Source organism: Gobio gobio (assembly GCF_949357685.1).
Source record: "Gobio gobio genome assembly, chromosome: 20".
NCBI classification, from domain to species: domain Eukaryota; kingdom Metazoa; phylum Chordata; class Actinopteri; order Cypriniformes; family Gobionidae; genus Gobio; species Gobio gobio.
Window position 1 is genome coordinate 43,095,176 of NC_137113.1, and position 19,632 is coordinate 43,114,807.

Consider the following 19,632-nt stretch of genomic DNA (forward strand, 5'->3'; position numbering starts at 1 on the left):
AATTCATGTTTTTATTTAAAGAAATAGTTAAATAACACAAAAAGAAAATCATTTTGTTTTTCACATAAAGCTATTGTATGATTTGTGATATGTTTTGTGATTTTGTCCTTATGCTCGGCTGTTGTATGGAGAAATGTAGGCTAATGTGATTTTCCTTTGTGTTTCATGGAAAGACAATACCAGCAAACAGGTTTGAAAAGATATGAAGATGAGCAAATGATGACACAACATTTTCTTTTGGATGAACAATCCCTTTGAGTATAAATTACAACTACCAGAGAAGGTAACTAAAGTGTATGAGCGCGCTCCTACCGTAGAGTGATTGAATGGCATAGCGATCGTCCTCTGGAAGAGTGTAAGATGCAATATCAACTCCAATGGCACCCTGGTAGTACGGCCGCATGATGGAGGGAGAAGAGGAGGAATGAGAGAGACCCAGGGCATGACCAAATTCATGCACAGCCACCGCGAACAAATCAGTGCCGCTGTTATCTGAAAACATTGAGAGAGTAAGAGGAGATTCTTATAATAACATTTTATAAATGTGCGATTCGTCAATTAAGGCCACTTTTGACTACTTAAAAGCATGAAAAACTTAATTTGATCTAATTGATTTAGTGTCACATATCCTAAAATAAAGATGATGTGATGGTAATAACAATACTTACTTTTTAAAATAAGTTAGCTAGCAGTCTATTAAAACGGAACTTATACAAATAGGATAATATAGAAAAAAATTGCTTGTCTCTGAAATACAATTCTCAAATTTTAACCTTAAAAAACTGCTCTGAAATCAAGAAAACCTGAAAAAAGTTTCTGTGCTTCACTTCCCTTACAAAAACGAAGTTTATTCAAGTGTGCTATTATTTTAAACTAGAAATTATATACTTCTCAGAAATATACTGTATGTACCTCTCAGAAATATACTTAAAATTTCCCTTAAGTACACTTGACTTGTACTGATAGAAAGGTCTAAGTATATTTGGTGTATATTATTCTTGTACTCAATATTTTGATCGATACTTAAAAGTGTATATTTTTTTTTACATAGATTTACATACATAGTCTTATTAAACTTACATTGTTTAAAAATATTGATTAGAATATTGATATAAAACAGATATGATCCTAATTCTGCGTTTCTACTAAATTTTGTGTAGGCTAGTCCACTGGTAGTGTACATAGGAATTTACTTAAAATCTACTTTACTCTTTAAGCTATAATAAAATGTTAAAGTACAGTTAAAGGTATATTTCAAGTATAAAAAATGTATATCTATATTTGAACACATAGTATACTGAAAGTGCAAAAATAATATATAAATGGTAAACTATAAGTATAATGTTATGTTCACTTAAAGAAAACATAGAAGTGTACTTGCAGTATAAACTACTAAATTAATAGTTTATTGAGAGTGCACTTCAAAGTGAACTTTCATAAACTAAAAATGTACTACTTGTATTAAAATAGTAAACTACTACTATACTTATAAGTTCACTTGTAGTACAGATGCAGTACAAATGAGAAACTTAGTTGTGCACTTAAAGTGTACTACTATTACACTTATAGTACACTTAAACGTATACTTTTATATACTTAAAAAGTGGGCCAATTTAGTCCCAAGCAGTATTTAAATAGTACACTTACAAGTTTACTTCTAGTACACATTGATATTAGTATACTTACTACATAAAGTAAACTTAAAATATACTTGAACATTACTTAAGTATACTTCATAAAATTAACTTGAAGCATACTTCTTTTTTGTAAGGGTTCTCATTTCCATCATAACCAAATATAGTAACACTTTACAACAGGGGCGATTCTAGGGTCAGAGCTTTAGGGGTGCTGAGCACCCAATGAACCCCACTGCCACCACCCACCCTCTTTCACACAAAAACAAAAAATATGTCTATTGAAAAATAACTTTATCATTTTAACATTGATTGAACTCCAAAATCCAGATTTTTTTTCTTCTTTTTTTTTGAGACCTTTTCAGAACACCAGCTTAATTGTGATAGTTCACACAGACAGCCCCCTGTAACAAACACAAAACCTTCTTCACTCAGCTGGTTTTCCTGACCGTTAACTCCATGTGCCTCATTTTGTATCAACAGTCATCAGATTGGTTATATTAGATTCAACTTTATTGTCATTGAACAAAGTAACAGGTACTTGGACAACAAAATGTAATTCATCTTCTGTAAATTATTTACAAATGGCCATCTCTAACATATCTGGATGCATGCCTGTCTGAACTTTCATAAACCAATATGTCATCAATAAATAATAATAAAACAAGCTTCATATCAAGAGCAAAAAAAAAAAAAAAAAAGAAAAAAAAAAGAAGGTAAAAACAAAAAGTCCAAAATATCCAGAGTATTTACAGAGGTCTTGAAAATACTTAGAAAGTAAAGATATAAAAAAAGAAAGAGGGAAATCTTTGAAGTACTTCCCCTGAATCCCCATTTGCCTTTGGGAGAGTTAATCTATGTCGCCGCACTTTGAGGGTGGCAAACCTGTCAATGACCCTTTGGTGTTCAATTTTTTCAAGCAACTCCTTCTCAATAGACATCACAGCTAGGTGCCGGAGTCTGCTTTGGCCTGTGGTCCTCCTGAGCCATGTATGGAGCCGACGCAAGGCACTAAAAGACCGCTCACATGTACAGCTGCTAACTGGTATTGTCAAGGCAACCTGCATAACAGCTTTCAGTGAAGGGAACATTTCCGAATCTAGGAGTTTGTACACTGCTAGCATGTCCTGAACTGTACCAGCCTCACTCTTGCGCTTCAGAAAGTTTTTTGCGACTATCACTTCCTCTGACTTAAGTTCAATATGGTAATGCAGAGCCAGAGCTGTCAGATGAGGCTCAGACAAGAAATGGCCTGAGGTTGGACTGCATGCCTGAATTCCATTGAGCACATCCTCATTCACACCAGAAAAACGCCTCTCAAGTTCACAGATCATTCGGTCCAGACAAGGAAACAAAAGTTTCCTCTTGAGATCTTCAGACTCTGAAGAGCCACAGGTTTCATTGCCTGCTCCACAAGCTGACTCAACAACATATTCATCCATTCTCTTTGTCTTACGCCTCTGTCCTGAGGATGATTCTACTGCTATCTGGTTTGCCTCACACATAGCCATTGTTCTGGAGTACAGATCTGCAGCAGTGGTATCACTGCGTTTCTGCTTCATGGTGTCAGTCACTGCATTTTTGTATGTCACTGCTTGGGCAATGTCAATGGTCTCCTTCTGTAGGTATCTGTGTAAACCTGCTGTTACAGACAGGAGAGTGTGGAAAACCATCAGCAAATACACTGAGGAGAATTTACTGAGTTTTGCCCTCAATCCAACTGCTGTAGGTGTCTTGATTGTGGAGAGGCACTCAATGATAGCAGGGAAATTATCAATCACTGCAGTCACTGAATGAAGCTGGCATGCCCAGCGTGTAGTTGACAACTGCACAAGTTCTCTTGGCTGCAACCCTAACTTCTTTTGAGTGTCCACAAACTTATGGTGGTTTACAAGAGAGATACTAAAGAAAGAATGGAGACTTTCCAGCATGTTGAAGAACTCTGTGGCTTCAGAGACAGCTTTGCATGTGTGACATAAAACTAGATTTAACTCATGTGCATAGCAATGCACATAAATTGCCTCAGGGTGCTTTTTTTTAAAATGGGCTTGTACACCCCCAACATCCCCACTCATGACAGCTGCCCCATCGTAGGTCTGTGCCACACATTTCAACTGATCAATTCCCTTCTTTACCAACTGATTTTCAATTGCAGCTGTTATCGAAGAAGCATCAAACTGTGACACCTCTGTAAGGGCTAGAAACCTTTCTTTAACGGCACCCTCAACAGACACGTATCTAACACAGAGTGCCAACTGTTCTGTCTTTCCATCCCTGGCTTCATCAGCCATAATGGCATACATATTTGCTCCCTTTATCTCACTGATGATATTTTCTGTTATTTCTTGTGAACAGCACTCTATCATCTCATTTTGGCTATCAGATGAGAGGTACGTGGTGTTTGAAGGGGCTGTGTATCTTTGCAAGAAGGGATCAAATTTGGTCAAAAGTGACATGCACTCTAGGAAATTGCCTTTGTTGTGACTCTCATCCGTTTCATCATGACCTCTGAATGCTATGCCTTGCTTCCCCAAGAAGCAGGTTACTGCCATAATACGCTCTAGGTACTGCCTTCTTTCACTAATTTCAGTGGTACTTGCTGCCTCTATCTGCTCTACAACATTCCCTTTTGACAGGCTTGCTTTGTAGCTGTTCTAACAAACCACACTGTCCTTATGTGACTGTGTTGTTTCATGTTTTTGAAACTTGCTAAGTGCCTTTTGCCAGTTATTAACTCCATCATTAACAAGTGCATCCTTTCTGACATTTTTGCCAAATACCCTAAAAGGAAAGCAGAAAGCAGCATTTTGTCTAGCTGAGTATTCCAGCCATCTGAAACTTTTGAACCACTGTTCTTGAAAGGCTCTTTTTTGTGTGCCAAACTGAGTATGAGGGTATTGAGACAGCTTTAACTGTTTAGGACCAGTGTCCTTATCCCCTAAGTCTGAACAGCTCTCTTCTGTCTCTGCTGCTTTAGCTTGGTGCTCTCTATGTTGCACTCCCTCTGTCTCTTCATTTCTTTCACTAGTCAATTCCCTCTCATCCCTTATGGACTCTCCCTGTTGTTTTCCTCCTCCTTTATTAAGAAAAAATGTGGTGTAAAATAATGTTACAAAAAAAAATGTAATATAGGCTACTTAATGCCAATAAGTTTGTATAGGAGTACACACACATAAACAGGAGTAGTTACTGTTTTGCTTGCCACTATTCACTATATGTCAATTTATTGTTGTTGTTTCCTCACCTGATTCTTCCTGCATGCTCTCCCTTTCCCTTTCCCTTTCCCTTTCTCCTTCGCCATCTCCCTCTCTTTCCCTTGGCACTGACAATCATACACAAATATATTGTAGCCAGGAGAGTTGAGGACAGTTTGTCATGTCACAAAAATGAGACCATGAGACCATTTACAGATTCTAAGGATATGATCAAAAGACACACAGAGGCGTGTCATTTTAAATGTCTTTATTATTATTATTATTGGGCTTAGAAACTTTTTAAATGACAAATTTATTTCACAAGAGAAGCTTGTGAGTTTGAAATAAATATAAATAAAACAAAAGCAGGGGACCATTGCCTAGATAAGTAATTTGATACAACTACAGCTGGTTTGCATTATCTGCTACTCTAGCTCAACACTTTTCAGAAGAACAAAAAAACAAACAAAACAAAAAAAAAATAAGACAGAGGTCATTATGGACTGTCCCTAGTCTCTCACCTGAATCTGTCTTTTTTCTTTTAAAGAATTGTCGAATGTCCATTGCTCACTGCCAGGCCACAGACACACACACACACACACACACACACACACACACACACACACACACACACACACACACAGAGAGAGAGAGAGAGAGAGCGAGAGTTATGCTAGGAGTTCAGGAGTTAAGCCTGGTTCAGGTTAAATCCTGTGTGTGATGAATGAATAAATACAGCAAAAGAAAAACATGAAACTTTCTTTTATTGTCTAGTTTGATAGTCAGCCACAACTGAAAAATAACAGATATAAATCTAGGAATTTATAACAATTCATTTAAAAAGCCACAGTGAGTTTTTTCAGTGATACGTCGTTTGTTTTCACTCCAAACGCCAGGGCTTCATGTTTCCATGACGACTGACCAGAAAAGACGCACGTGACGTCATGTTTACATGACTCTCGATTGTTAAAATGAGTATCAAATTAACGATAAACTTCTTACTTCTCTCCGTTTATGACTATGGACGAGTCACCCAGGGGCCGGTTGCATAAACCGTTAAGACTAGTCTTACAAGTTAGACATAGATTTTTTTTCTTTAAGACTGTTCATAATTTTTTTCAATCAATTCAATTCAATACAAACAAGCTGTCTCAGAAGGCTTGTAAGGAGTGAAGAGGTAGGTACTCTTGGCTCCGAAAGCAGAAACATAATGCGATGTTGCCACATACTTCCTTTTATACTCACGCGGTGAGGCGGAGTTACGTATGCAAATTCCGCATGCCCCATGGCATTGGCACGCCATTGGGCATTTTCTATATGCTCGAAGATGATAGGCTTCTAAGCGAAACCCCCATTCTAACGTACGTCGTAGTGACTGAACGAAAGGGAACATCATTTTATACTTAGATTTAGAAGTTAATGCAAAAACTGCCTAATGTGAAGTTTACATGTTTGCGTACTGTGCAAGTGCAAGTAAGGGCTCCCTATATGGTCAACACTTTACAGCATTAGAAGAGATCATTTTTATGTCTTTAAGAAACTTTTAGTTATAATTGAATGAATTTAAGGACAAAGATAATTTGTTCAGTAAACCACTTTTTAATAAAAATAAAGAAAAGCTATTTTATATTTAGTTTTCTCTCCCCTGCTGTACCGAACCGTCAGTTTTGTGTACCGTTACACCCCTATTACTAATGCAATCTTAAAATCGAAAGCTTTATATGTTAATTAGTTCATCCACTGTTAACGTACATGAACAATGGCTATACATTTCATTAACTAGCTTTGAACTAGGGCTGGGCGATATGGAGCAAAAAATATATCTCGATATATTTTGCTATATCTCGATATACGATATATATCTCGATATCTTTAAAGGAAAAATAACCCCCCAAAAACTACTGCAAAAACAAATATGACAAATACCACAAAGTCTTTTTTTTTTATTGAAGTGCTAAGAGGTAGGCAGTTCATGCAGGAACAAAGTAGGGATGCAACAATACAGCAAGTCCATAGTTCAATACATACCTCTGTTTTTTTTAACCACGGTTTTCGGTTTGGTTCGGTTCGGTTCGGTTCTGATGGCTAGTCGCATCAGATTTTTGCTATTCTATTCTTAGCCGAACAGCAAGAGCTTCAGGAGGAAAAAATACTATTTTTTTATTGCAATACTCTTTTTTTATTTTACTTAAAAAACTTGAAAAACCTTACTTAAACTTAAAACTTTACTTTTAAAAAACCTTGTACACATTCCTAGTGTACTGTACAATATAAAATAAATATATATTTATAAAGATTTACACTGGCAGCTCAGAGCTGTACAGCAGCATTTAAGTATGAAATTGAATTAATAAATGTAAAAATAAAACACTACATAGACTTCCCTATAAAATATACATTGGTTCTTATTAAAGCTACTGTATTAGTTTTTCAGTCAAGAGCCGTGAGTGATTTTGTCTTTGTCTTTTGTTATTTTATTAACCACTAAAGGAATAGTTCACTCAAAAATGAAAATTCTGTTATTGATTACTCATGCTCAAGTTGTTTTAAACCTGAATAAAGTTCTTTCTTCTGTTGGACATAACATATATTTTGAAGAATATTGGAAACCAAACAGTTGCTGGTCCCCATTGTAGGAAATAATAATATGAATGTCAATCGCTACCATCAGCTGTCTGTGTTCAACAGAAGAAATTAATACAGGTTTGGAACAACATTAGAGTGAGTAAATAATGACATCATTTTAGAGTGAACTGTGCCTTTAAGGACAAGCGGCAGCGTGTTCACTAGGCAGCCCTGCTGTCAATTTAAGACTTTCACGCATCTAATATTCAGACACACGCCGATTTTACTTTCACTTTAGACATAACCGACTGTGTTTATGTTAACCTTGTGTGTATTTGACAGTATTAGCGCAGTAAGATTTAGTCCAGTAATCACTTGTTTGACAGGCTTTTAGTGCGCGCGCGCTGGAAAGCGCATGGTGCCCTACGTGCAAGGCTTTAAAACGCATGCAAATAATGAATTTTCATTCAAAAATAAAACAACTCAAATCAAGGGCATAGTAAGTAACCTTCTCCAGCAAGCAAGCCGCTCTCTCTCCGTGGTGTACAGTCGCGGGAGTTCTTGTCTCGCAAAGTAATGCTGCCTAAGTAAACTGTATCTTGGATCAAGTGTTTGAGAACCAACTGTCGGCATTCATGGCAGTAGACCTCTGTCTGCTGTTCGTCCGACGCCTTAAAACCGAAGTATCTCCATATAATGGAGCCAGTTGTTTTTAAGACGAGTTCTGTAGCCTCCGAGCTGGTTGCGGACGCCGCCATGACAACACGCGAGGGGAGGGGCGAGCGAGCGGGGGCGAGCACAGCACAGAGAAGGCAAAACAAGCAAAGTGGCGGAATCAGAATTAAATATAAACAATATATTGATATATACGATATGTCAAAATCCATATCGTGTTTAAAAAATATCTCGATATATTTTAAATATCGAGATATCGCCCACCCCTACTTTGAACTATATTTTATTAACTAAGGTCAACAAATATTAATAAACACTGTAAAAAAATATTGCTCATCACTGTTAGATCATGTTGGCTAATACATTAAATAATGTTAACAAATGAGATCTTATTGTAAAGTGTTACCGAACTTATAAGCTCTTAAACCTTTACTAGTACCAAAGTTAGGAACAAAAGGTTTATTCTAAAAATCTTATTCCAGCATTACGGTGAATGAAAGTAAAAAAAAAAAAAAAAAAACCTGAAGAACTCCAAAGGCACAATTATTTTGTTCATCACCAACTATTTTGAGTTTGTTGGAAAGTGCTGTTTATGTCAATGTTCCATAAGTTCTCCATCGGCTTGCGTCTCCAAAACTTGCGCACCATCTCTCCACAGTAGATGAGAATGGACATGTTCTAAAGAGGCAGGAAACCAAAAAATATATACCTTGAGGAAAGAAAAAGAAAACAGAAAGAAAACAATTGTTTATAAAACAGATCTATCCATTATTATAATTGGCTCAATTAAATGAAAGCGATAGATGTACAATTGCGCTCCAAAGTTTATGTTCACACTGCTGTATCTGTTAAAATAATAATAATAATAATTTTAGCAATAAGAGGGATCATAAAATTGTGCATGTTGTCTTTTTATTTAATACTGTACTGATGAAGCAGTTTATACTGCAAGGTGTGTGTAAACTTCTGACCGCAACTGCATCACCTATGTGATGAATTACCTTAGTCGTCAGGGCAACATCATAGTAGAATGCGGGGAGAGGTTCCTTCACGGTTCCCACAAACACCAGATCCCACGGACCACATCATCTTCACTGACACTGGGCTTTAAAAAAAATAGAGGACATTTTAATAATCGTTTTTTTTCCTACTTTACAGGGAATTAAACATAACTTAAATATATATATAAATAACCCAAGACCCATGCAAATTGAGAAAGCTATTCTTCCATTTTTCCTCATCTTGCCTTGCAAGTTTCATCTGACCATCTCCATGAAGGATGTTCCTGTATTTGCCACGGCTGGCACAGCAATGCTGCGGCCCCATTCCTTTTGTTTGTTACCTATAAAATATATAATGATTAGGGGGATCTGGAAATGCACAGGTGGGAATTTATTACTTACAAATGGACGAGACGACTTAACGTTGTCGGAAAGGTATAACAAACGGACGATCATCATCATCAAGTTTTATGAAATTAATTAAAAAATTAAAATTAAAATTAAAAAATTGGTAGGGGAGTGCTCTTATTTTAAGTCTGAGCAACTGCCCTTCAAAATTCCTGTGCACGTCCCTGAAAAAAACATTGCAAACATTATTTCTAGATGTGGGTGATATATTGAATATTACTGGTCGCTATAATATGGATTAAATGTATATAAATGTCTAATGTTACTATAACTTTAAGTCATTTAGTTCATTTAAAAATTCGGAGTATTTTCAGCAGACAAATTCCTCGAACACGCCCACACACGCGATCACTTTCCGATATAAGAAATTATCAAAATGCAATCATAGATACATGATGATAGGAAACATGATTAATATCACATATTGCGTCTATCTTCGCTTAAACTGAATACACTCTTAAACACTCTTAATCGCAATAAGAACTGCCATGTTACGGTGAAAATTAAAAATCAAGAAAACTTAAATCAAGATATACTTACGTGACTCGTTATTTGCAGCACATAACGTCTCATCTGTAATCATCCAATGATCCAAAAGGTTCACTCCGTTGTTTTCTTCTTGTTTGATCAGCTTCAGTTTCCTCACGCATCGCGATTACAGAAACATGGCAGACAGCGCATTTTTCAAAAACATGACGTAGTATTTTTGGCGCATTCGCATTAAAATATTAAAGAGAAATAGATATTTTGTGCATGGTTAAATGTTGATTATAAATGTTTTCCATTTCTGTTCAAGTTAAAGTTGTTCTAACTCTCTGTGTAGTTGGACTGTAAGTTCAAAAAACTTGACTCATTCACCTAACTAAAAGTCAATCATGTTTACAGTGTAGTGTATTCTGATTAAAATTAAATGTTTTTGAACTGAATTTAAATGCAAATTAATTTTGTTTAGATTTGTTAAAATTTTGCTTGTAATTAATGCAATTAAATGTGTGTTTAATCGCCGTAGAACAACATAATGATATTGAAAGTATTCTGTACACAGATGTAAAGTACAGTACTACATTGCTTTTACATTAAATACAAAATACCTAGGCTACTCCTCTCATAAATTAAACTTTATGTCAAATATTCTGTAAAAAACTGACACATGTAGTTGAGTTTATAGAGCAGGAGCTAGTGATAAAAATTTCAACAATAAGTTGTACTGGAGTATACTGAAGCAAGTGTATCGAAGCTAGAAGAAATACATTAATGCACACAATATACATTATAGACTAAACACATTTAAATTACATTAACAAATGTAATTTTGGAAAAAAAATTCCCATGTGCTTTAGTATGTCAATATAAAAATAAGTGTACTTTATAAAATATAAATAACAATAATTATTTGAAATATGTTTAAATAAAATATAGGTAGACATTATTACAAGCTGCATTTTTTAAAAGTGCACTTAAGTGTGTTTATAAATATTGTCATGAAAGTGTACTTTTTAAGTAAAAATTAATTACATAATATTACAAAGTGCACTTATTAAAAGTGCACTTAACTGTGTTTATAAATATTGTCATGAAAGTATACTTTCCTTAAGTAAAAATTAATTAGATATTATTACAAAGTGCATTTAAAAAAGTGCACTTACGTGTGTTTATAAATATTGTCATTAAAGTGTTTTCTCTTTAAGTACACTTAAGTGGCCTTTAATTTTAATTATATCATATTATCTGCAAGTGCACTTTTTAAAAAGTACACTTTTAAGATTTTAAATACACAAAAAGTACACTATCAATACAATTAAGCACACTACTTTTTCACAAGGGCATGATTGAACGTTTGCTCTTACATTGAGAATAAGCATTTCGAGAAATACATAGAAAGATAAATGTAGGCTTAATGGATGCTTTAGTGTTGTTGTGGGAAGATGGTAAACTAAGACTCTGCTCATATGTCCATTGGAATATGATTGACTAGATTAGATGAACAAGCTCTTCCTGAACTAAGGCCATGAACTCCATTTAATATTCAGTAACTGGTCAGACATGGGCGAGAACAAAATTTGAACTAAATTAAGATGGATAATCACACTAACTTTCTCATCCTCCAGATGCAGTGCCCATGATCTCCACTAGAGGGCACTCCTCCCAACTCTTGTGCTTATCATGCACTACATTTCCCATAACCCACTGCCTGGACTCATTATGCTTGATTACATTTAGCTGTGTCTCATTACCTTAGTTAACTCTACCTATTTAAGCCCTGTGTGTTGTGTTATTCTTTGCAAAGTCTTGTATGTTGTTACACTGCATTTCGGAGTGGTTCCCTGGTTCCCTGGTTCCCTGGTTCCCTGGTTCCCTGGTTCCCTGGTTCCCTGGTTCCCTGGTTCCCTGCTTCCCTGCTTCCCTGCTTCCCTGCTTCCCTGCTTCCCTGCCTGTTTTCTGGATTACCGTTTTGCCTGTTTTCAGCCTGGTTGCTCATTTGTATTGTTTACCCGTGTGTTTGACCCTTTGCTATAGGGATTACGACTCTGTATGCCCCAATAAAGCTGCATTTAGAGCTTCAACCTGAGTCCAGTTCGTAAAAGTTTGCAATGTCAAAATTATTGAATTGAAATGAATCAACATTGAACTGACTTGAGCTGAATAACAACACTGTTGTTCTCTTCTGTAGAGCTGCTTATCGCTGAATTGAGCTCATTTCATTATTGATGAACTTTACACTTGAACTGAACTGAAACAACACTGAACTGAACTGAATAATGTTGAATAATGATCTATCTTCTGTAGAACAGCTTAAACTAAAATTGTTACATAATTAATGATTTTTTCAACATTAGCACTGCTCATATTCTGCTTTGGGCCTGTTATTCATCTATCAATCAGTGAATATTTAGTAATGCTTGTATATCTTGCCTGAGTAGGTCCAGCTCTCTTCGTCATCAAAATGAGTATCTCCAGCAACTTCATACTCCCCTGGGAAGAAGGCATGAGCAAGTGTCCCTCCCTTCCCATCAAATGGATACCCGTCATCGTGGAGCGAGCGGGCGAAAGAGATCTTTATATCGGCACTGCCCTGCTCGCTCAAGGAAGCAGTTTGAAATTTGAGGTTGGTGACATCACTCCAGGCTTTAAAGGCATAGGTCATAATAGCTTGCACAACGTTGGGAGGGAGGAATGGTTGGAGAGATGGGTAATTCTGGATGCTAGTAGGCAAAACGGAGATAAGTTAGAGACTGCATATTTTAAAGGGTTATTATAAGTTAGTCTTGTCAGTGACCCAGCTAACAAAAACATGGTCTAGCAACATTTTCTAATGCTGCCATTAAATTATTTCTGAACGTTAAGGAAACATTCAGTTTTATCAGCAAACATTATGGAAAAGTTACTTTAAAATATTCTCTGTATATGCTGAAAAAATATATTTTAGCTGTAAGAATTGTTTATGTAATTTTTTTAGAACATTATTAAAGACCAGACTTTCGTTCATCTTCAGAACACAAATTAAGATCTTTTGGATGAAATATGAGAGATTTCTGTCCCTCCATTGACAGCTATGCAACGGACACTTTGACGCTTCAAAAAGTTCATAAAGAGATCGTAAAACTAATTCATATGAATTGATAACACGAGAATGAACCTCATTGGTTATTGCTAAAGTTCAAATGAGCTGCGTAACATGAGAATGAAACTCATTGGTTCTCACACGTCAAGTGGATATACTTGAGCTTCCGTTTACCACAACTGATGTGTGAGCAGGTTAATGTTTATATGTGAATAAAAGCCTAACTCAATCTGTTCATCATATAAAGCAATCGAGTCTCTTCAACGGAGGGAGTGAAAGCTCTCATATTTCATCAAAAATATCTTTAATTGTGTTCTGAAGAGGAACGAAAGTCTTACACTCTTAAAAATAAAGGTTCCAAATGGGTATTTTAGCATCAATGCCATAGAAGAACCATTTTCGGCTCTCCAAAGATCCTTTTAGTGATCAGTTGTTAAAAATAACCTTTTTCCCCCTTAGTTTGAAGAATAAAATATGAAGAACATTATTCCACTATATAGAACCTTTTGTGGAATGGAAAGGTTCCATGAATGTTGAAGGTTCTTCATGGAATCATCGATACCAGTAAAGAACCTTCATTTTTAAGAGTGTACGGGTTTGAAACGACATAAGGGGTAAAACTGAATTTAATTTTTTTTGTGAACTCTTTAACATAACTACAGTATAAGAACGTTTGTTCATAACTTTGCCATCATGTTCTGAAGACGTTCCCTGTCAGCTGGGCATGTGTGTCTAACAATGCAGACCTCCATGTGAGGTCAGACTTTTTCCAGCGGAGTCCAGTAGTGACATATCTTCTTTTCCTCCTTCCCCGGCCCCTATAATGTCTGGCAATGAACATCGTGGTGTGCTCATCAGTTTCAGGGTGTCACTGTCTAGACTCTAGAGAAACACAGGACAGAAGGTCTCAGATCTAACTTAGCCTATATGAATGTGTCACTATATCTATCCTAACTATATGTCACTGTCTATACCTATCAGTCAATAGCCTATATCTAATTTAAATCTAGCCTAAATATAACTAACCAAAGCGCACTATAAATCTCACTGCTATCACAAAATCACTGCTATCACAAAATCACTCTCCTCTCACAAAAACCCACGAGGTGAAGATGGATTTACTTCACTTTTAAACTGTGGTGAATTAGGTTTATACAGATGTGTGACTGTGTGGCTTGTTCCCGCCCCCTTTAATCAACGCAGTTTCGGAAGGCGCCACCTGATGAAACACTTTGAAGCTTCATTTAGCCATAGTCACGTGACATGGGTGTTTCGAATCACAGTTCGGAGCAGTGTTTCGAAACATCTGCGCTTCGGGATCTCGGCAAAGCCCCGAAACGTCTGTTTCGCGTCTGCCATCCCTACTGCTCTACTAGTCACCTGCAACCAGGGGCGTAAATTTCATCTAACAGTTGGGGGGGACGATAAACATGAAATTTCTCAAGAGCAATTTTTGAAGGGGACACAAATAATACAGCCAAAATCGTACTTGTAAGGATATGTGTACCACAAAACAAATATATAGTAATAATAATAATAATAATAATAATAATAATAAAAAAAAAACATTTTGTGCTATTTGGCGTTTTGGTGCACTGAAAAATGATCATCTAATGTCCGTTTTTCTTTTCTCTGTCATTTTATCTGACCAACAACACAAAGCGATAGTTGTTTAAATATGAGTAAGGTTCCCCACGCAGTCATATTATAATTATTAAATTATCTCGTATCTTACACATAGTATTTTATACTATGATATTCAGATCTTTAGATATTCAATTGCAGCAAGCCCAACACAGATCTGGCGGAGCGGCCGTCCGCATATACTTTAGATTTAGAATTAGCGCCAATTCGAGGGCGGGCTCGGGTTGCTTGAATTATGGGTTCATTAGCCTATTATTCTTAATGAAAAACACAGCAAGAAAACAGTACAATGACACACTCCCTTAAATAGGCACTTTTACATGTCGCTTTGAAACCAAATGTTCCGCGATCATCTTGTCTGTCAGCTGCTTGCTCTGGTGATTAATGAAATCTGACTCTCGTTCTGCTCGTGCTGTATTGAGCAGACACATTCAGTTTTTAATTGTTGTGTCTGTTCTCTAACTAAACAAAATTATTTTATTACTATAAAAATGAAAACGACGGTGGCCCGGGGCGGTGGGCAAGTGATGTTAACAGTGTTTTGCCTAATCTGTATTAAAGAGAAAAGAGTCCGAAAGAGTTCATCTGATGTTTAAAGTGAATAAAATAGTATTGACAGCTTACTGGAGTTTCATAACTGCTGTCTGAAGGGCTTGTTGTCTCCCCAAACTTGTGTTGTAGTTTTTTTTACGTTCTATGGGTAACGTTAAGTTAGTTGAGGTGCGCGGTGGATCAAACCACTGTGGGGCAAAGGGGGAGGGGGGAACTCAACATTTTTCTAAACTTAAACGCATTTTTTTGTCCTGTTTGCTTTTGTATTGTTTTACTACTTACACATGTATTTTAAGTATATATCATTATATTATTTACAATACTCAGCATGGTTTTTGGGGGGGGGGGGGGCAGCCCTCAGATTGGGGGGGTCCTGTCCCCCCCGTCCCCCCCGTGATTTACGCCCCTGCCTGCAACCAGATGTACAGTATCACCATTGACATTACCATTCCACTGGATAACCTCTTCTGTTACTCACCTCATCTGCTCACATCCTGGTCCTGTTTAATAAACTCTGTTTACCCCTGTCATCAGTTCTCCGTGTCACCTCTGTATTGTAACAGAAGACCGGACCAACACCGCACAGCACCAGGATGAGCACCCCGGATCCCTTCAAGGAGCTCATCGACGCTGTTCGGCGAAGCTCTTCCCTCCAGCACACCTGCATCTTCACCAGCGAGCACTTCCGGAAACAACACCACTGCTTCTTTGCCCCCCGAGTGTGCCAGTCCCATGGCCAGACCGGCGCCCTTCTCTGGTTCGGCGGAGGATTGCAACGGATTTCTGCTTCGATGTTCGCTGGTCCTGGAGATGCAGCCCCACCTGTACCCACACAATCGCGCTAAGGTGGCGTTCATCACTTCGCAGCTGTCTGGTAAAGCGCTCCGTTGGGGGGAATCTCTGTGGTCCAACGACAGTCCTGTGATCCAGACCCTGTTCGGTTTCATCGCACACTTCAAGGAAGTTTTTGGAAAACCGTCCTGGGATTAGTCGATCGGTGAGCAACTCTACCATTTGAAACAAGGTTCACTGTCTGTAAATGAGTATGCCCTCCAGTTTCGAACCCTCGCTGTTGCCAGTGGTTGGAACGAGCAATCCCTGATAACGACCTACCGGCTACATCTCGCTGCATACGAGGATACCAGCAGGCTTGAACGATTCATCCAACTTTCCATCCGCTTCGCCACTCGTATGCAGTTGTGTATCGAAGAACACCAGGGCCAGCCGTCATTCTCTCCTTTCCTCCTCTGACCAGATGTTTAATTATTGAAATGATATGTGTTCAGCAGACATGTTTGAAAGCACACACTTCAGCTGTCAGTGACTGATTGTAGTTGTTTCTCCTCCATCAGTATTTTTAACTGTGCAGGCCCTTTTATTTGATAATGAAACTTATGATGATCGTACAAGCAGTATATAATTAATATTTGCATGCATAGACATACAATATATTTACATATAAAACCATATTTGAATCTTTAATGCACTGCTATTGTGGTTGGTTATTTTTGTGATTGTTCAGTGGTTGGCCCGTCTTCAGCACTTTGTCCTGCATCTTCTAGCAACTGCTTGTACTGGCTTTTAAAGAATCCAGCCTGAAAATGAAAGATAATTAAGGCATATGAATTGCAACATTGAAAAATTAAACTCAAGTTAGACAGCTGAAAATGAAAGGTTCAAAGTTGAACATACACACACCTTATAGAGGGCCGCTGTGATGAGAGCCAGTAGCAGCAGTCCTCCTATTACCCCTCCAATGATCTCTTTGGTCAGGTTCACCTCCTCATACACCTCCACTTGAGTATTAATCTACACATACATGAATACAATATTAGCTCTGACAATCCACCTTCACATACAAGCATAATAGTATTAAGGCCTTGACAAATGTAAGATCTAGTATTGTACATTTTATTTTCGATGCATTTGTGAAGAAAATGCATTACCTGGAGAGACGGCGCAGTGTGTTGAGAATCCGAGGTAAAGAAAATGTATTTGCTCTTGTCATAATCCAGAGACGCTGAACTGACCAACTCAAAAACAGCAGCTCTGAGTCCAGTCTAAGAGAGACAGATCATGACAACAAGAAACGATCAAACAATTATGAATATACAGTATATGGTCTGCTCTTTGATATGAATTTGCTTTAAAAGTCAGATACCTGCTCAATCCATCCAGAGCTCACATTGCCAAATATGTTAAAGAGTTTCCTTTCATTCTTCATGAGAGTGACGTCACAGCTGAACACGGCACACACCGCCACAGAGCAGTTCTGACACACACACACACACACACACACACACACACACATCCAGGGAGATGGAGCAATGGGGGTCAATGCAAAAAGAAGATAATACGTTATATTTTATGGCTTTGTTTTTGTTAGATCAATGAAACTCAAACACTCACCACCACACGATCCTTCTTAAGTACTTCCACAAAATCAGTTACAAGCGGCCGCTCATCCCTCTGTTTCACACAGTCTGGAATCTAAAAGCACACAATCTAGCTTTTGGTTGTTTTTTAATTTGACAAATGTACAGTAGATGGGCTTTTTCTAGCACATTCATATAACCATCATTTATATTTACCTGTAGGTTTTTGTCAGTCCAGATTAATTTATCTCCTAAAATCACTGGCACTCTGATGAAAACTTTGAATGTTAATTCTCTAAAGTCATTTTCAACCTGGAAGAGAGAAGGACATTCAAATACCATTTGCCATGAAAAGACATTGATCAAGAGAATAAGACAATGAAATCCATTGTTCGATGTTCATGGAAGTGTGTGAATGTCTTTACAGTACCTTCAGTATCTGTTTGACTGGTCTTTCAAGATCAGTTTTCTGTGCAGTGAAATTAATGTGGAGGCTTGAATCTTCATGTCTTATTTAAAATAAAGGAAAAATATGTCAGTAATCCAAATCCTTTGTGTGTTTATATATACACACACTATATTGCCAAAAGTTTTGGGACGTCTGCCTTTACATGTACATGAACTTTAATGGCAGTCGTGGCCTAATTGTTAGAGAGTCGGACTTGTAACTTGAAGGTTGCCACACTTCACTTGCCACACTTCACTTCCCTTTACATCCCATTCTTAATCCGTAGGGTTTAATATGGAGTTGTCCCACCATTTGCAGTTATAACAGCTTCAACTCTTCTGGGAAGGCTTTCCACAAGGTTTAGGAGTGTGTTTATGGGAATTTTTGACCATTCTTCTAGAAGCGCACTGATGTTGGATGAGAAGTCCTGGCTAGCAGTCTTCACTCTAATTCATCCCAAAGATGTTGTATTTGGGTTGAGTTTGCCTTTTTTGGCAAATAATTTTTACCCCATAAATAATCATGTTGATAACTAATTTACAGTGACCTTTTACACATTTTACATGTAGTTACGATAGACCCCTTCATGGTTCATGTCACAGGAAAATTCGCAGTTCACAGTGCGCATGTCGGGGTCAGAAAGTTCATTCAATCCCATTGAATAGTGTTAACCAGATAATTTCTCATCAAGAAAAAAATGCCCAAAAAAATATTTCTGCAGGATTTCATCCGTTTAAAAAAATAGACAACATCTGTGGCTGCAAGCTATTAAAAGGGCAGACTGGGACAATGCTACGATCAAAGAGGCTCGTGTTTGTAGAGGCTCAAAATAGGAGAATAATTTAAGCTAGTTAGAATATAATTAGAAAAAACTATTTAAATAACAACAGAGCTGAAAATAACACTTAGAGAATATATCTAAATAAAACGCATAAGGGACTGAAAAGAAACCAATGAAAAAGTCATTCATTTGTGTTTTTATGTAGTTTTATTTCATTGTTATTGTAATTGTACTTCATTTACATTATTTTAATCTTGCACAAAGAATATAAATTGGTACGTTTCTAGTCATTGTCTGTGTGCCTTATAAATATTTGCTCTCTGTAGCGAACCTAAGCTACTGGTCCATTACCTGGTGCTCTGAAATTCAGTGACTAAGCCAGGGTAAAAAGAGTAAAGTGTTACAAAAAGTGGTAGTAGTTAGCCGCAGGCTAGTGCCAACATTGTGACAACAACGGTAGAGTTAAGCCATGGTAAGTAAACTGTATACTGATGTAATTGATAGGTGAAGTTTGAGATCTGGCAATAATTGTGACCTGTGGTATTCTGCAGACTAGCTTTACATTATTGCTTGCACTTTCACTATGAAAACAGTAGATTGCGTTGTTTTTCTGACCCCTTGCTGTGCACACACCCAACCTAGGTTTTCGATGTTTATGAACATTGAATGGGTCTATAGTAATAGCTGCAAACCATAAACCAAACCCTATTCCTAACCCTAACCCTATTGTAATATTACTAATTAATGTCTGCTCAGTACTTAACTGTTAACACCTTAAAATAAAGTGTAATCC

At 37.2% G+C, this 19,632-nt stretch overlaps 2 pseudogenes across 2 annotated transcripts in view; both read right to left on the minus strand.

The window, feature by feature from the left end:
• LOC307144223 (matrix metalloproteinase-25-like) overlaps window positions 1-16,249 on the minus strand; it is a 37,863-nt pseudogene extending 21,614 nt beyond the window's left edge. The window contains exons 1-4 of the transcript in view: window positions 16,064-16,249; window positions 13,786-13,921; window positions 12,391-12,680; window positions 313-492 (exon numbers count right to left, since the gene is read on the minus strand). The product of the transcript in view is annotated as a matrix metalloproteinase-25-like (transcript). The remainder of the gene's footprint in view (window positions 1-312; window positions 493-12,390; window positions 12,681-13,785; window positions 13,922-16,063) is intronic.
• Window positions 16,250-16,493: 244 nt separating this feature from the next.
• The window catches only part of LOC307144224 (integrin alpha-X-like), a 30,994-nt pseudogene continuing 27,855 nt past the window's right edge, over window positions 16,494-19,632 (minus strand). The window contains exons 24-30 of the transcript XR_013818694.1: window positions 18,041-18,119; window positions 17,827-17,922; window positions 17,645-17,725; window positions 17,397-17,507; window positions 17,182-17,295; window positions 16,934-17,044; window positions 16,494-16,830 (exon numbers count right to left, since the gene is read on the minus strand). The product of XR_013818694.1 is annotated as an integrin alpha-X-like (transcript). The remainder of the gene's footprint in view (window positions 16,831-16,933; window positions 17,045-17,181; window positions 17,296-17,396; window positions 17,508-17,644; window positions 17,726-17,826; window positions 17,923-18,040; window positions 18,120-19,632) is intronic.